The sequence below is a fragment of the Triturus cristatus genome, chromosome 9 (genome assembly GCF_964204655.1).
Source record: "Triturus cristatus chromosome 9, aTriCri1.1, whole genome shotgun sequence".
NCBI classification, from domain to species: Eukaryota; Metazoa; Chordata; class Amphibia; order Caudata; family Salamandridae; genus Triturus; species Triturus cristatus.
In genome coordinates, this window is record NC_140592.1 from 129114645 (window position 1) to 129117144 (window position 2500).

Here is a 2500-nt window from a genome sequence, read left to right on the forward strand (position 1 = left end):
TCAGCCTCCGAGACAGAACCTGAAACAGCCAGAATTCCAGAGCCTGAAGATTGACCTGTAAGTCGACATCTGGAAACATCAGACACCAATTCAGCATCTGAGACAGAACTTGAAACTGCCAGAATTCCAGATCTTGAAGATCGACCTGTAAGTCGACATCTGGAAAAATCGGATACTAGTTCGACATCTGAAACAGCAAAATCTCAAATTGATGAAAATCAAACTGAGGATATTGAAAACAGGACAATTGATACTGAAACAGGAGAGACTGAAATAATACATAGTGATGTCGAACAACCAAGTACAAATACAAGCCTCAAGGAAATCCATTCGGAAGCAACTGGAATAAAAGAGGAGAATCTAAAATCATCTGAAGAATCAAAAATTATAAAGTTCCCAATTAAAGAAAGAGAAGGGAGGTCTGAGATGGAATCAGAAGAAAGTGAAGGAGAAGTAAATCAAAGGAGAGGACTGAGAAAAAGAGCTTGGAAAGTGGAACGAGAGGAAACAGAGACTGGATTAAAAAGGCCACGTAAAGGAGATAATTGGCCCAACGAATGTAAAAGACTGAGATATAAAATAATAAATCTAAACAAGGACCGAGAGGAGCAAGTAAATGAAATACCAAGTCAAAGGACTCAAAATATGTTGGATAAAGAACAATTGCAAAGATAGAAAAGAGTAAAAAGACCCAAATTGAAATACAAATCACCTGAATGGACTTACATATCACTGCCTGACATCGAAGAGGTGGAAAGTAGTCAGGAGAACCCAGATGAACATTGTAAACGGGAGGGTGAAAGTGAACTGTACCCATCCTGAAGAGACTGAACCCAAATAAAGACAAGCTGATGAACTTAAAGAAAATTTAAAGGACCAAACAGACCTCAAAGACCTCAAAGTGCAGTTGGTTTAAAGGCCATATATTTCTGAGTGTGGAAAGACACATTTTTCTGTACATATCCTAGACTATAGTTTATCATGGCAGAGAGTTTCCTACGCCAATGGTGTAGAATGTGTTTCTATTGTACAGGTTTATTAATGCTCATTTGGTTCATTTTAGCAATAATCATTCCACTTAGATTAACTGCAGGGATCACGTCTGAAATGGGTAACAAAACATATAGTGACAAGGCACATGACATGAAGGATGCTACAACACACATATATAATACTGAGTTTCATAGAGACAGGTCAATAAATGATTTTTCTCAGAAGGTTTTTACGAAACTGTTATATGACTATGTAGAAACAATGGATGTTATGGATTTGTATGTTTGTATGCATTTACCTGCTTTTGTGACAGAGGGTGTAACACATCCTCACCTTCCTTTGACATATGGAATAACATGTAGTGTGTTAGCTAGTTTTATTTTATAAGACAGGTAAATTAGAACATTACTATACTGATATTGATGATGTTTTTGCTAAAATGTATGTGGTTTTTGAACTAAACAAGGTAAAACCTGCTAAAGTTTTTGGAGAATTTTTCTTAGAAACTATGGGGCACATGCATCAAAGGTTTTTGTGATCGCAAATGGTGCGATTCGCAAAAATCGGCCGTTTGCGATCGCAAATTAGCCTTTGGAGATGCATGAAAGTGTTTCCTAAGTGCAATTTAAGAATTCGCAATTATTTGTGAATTCCTAAATTGCGATTGCATTTAAGGAATCGCAATTTGCGATTCCTTAAATGGAATGCTAGAAGCACTTACAAATAGCGATTTTGCTATTTGAGACCACAAATTACAGACAAATCAAACTTGTCTGTAATTTGCAAAAAATTTGAAAAATGCACTAAAATTAATTTTTTTAAGTTTTAAGTTACACACACATATGCCCTTGGAACATGTGTGTGCGCAACATGGGTGCACATCACAATTTCAGGGGTGAAACAAGGTGTCATTTTGACACCCTTGCACCCTTGAAATTGCATGAGCAATTTGCGAGTACCTACTGGCACTCGCAAATTGCGCATGCAATCTCCCATTCATTCCTATGGGCCTGTAGGCCCATAGGAATGAATAGGAAGGCATTCCTTTAATTGTGACTCGCAATTTGCGAGTCGCAATTAAGGAATGTTTAGGAATCACTATTTTTAGAGCGATTCCTACATGCATAGGCTTTTGCGATTCATTAATTGCGATTCCTTAATAATCGCAATTAAGGAATCGCAAAAGCCTTCCTTGATGCATGTGCCAGTATGGAATTAACATTAGAATACGCATTTAGACACAACCTCACTTGTAGATTAAGGAAAGGAGAAAAAGTATTTTTAGACATGTTAGAGGATAGAAGAGTTAAATTTCAAAGAAGAACGACAGGAGAAAAGATGAAAACACCACTTTGGGGTTTTGAGGAAGAAATTTATGATAAGAGCGGAACTAATATATGAATAGGGATAGATTTGCCTCAACAAGGGGAATTGTGCATTCGTAGAGATAACACGATGTATGATAACTATTTTGTGGGTGCTAGTGAATGCAAAGATACATACAGAA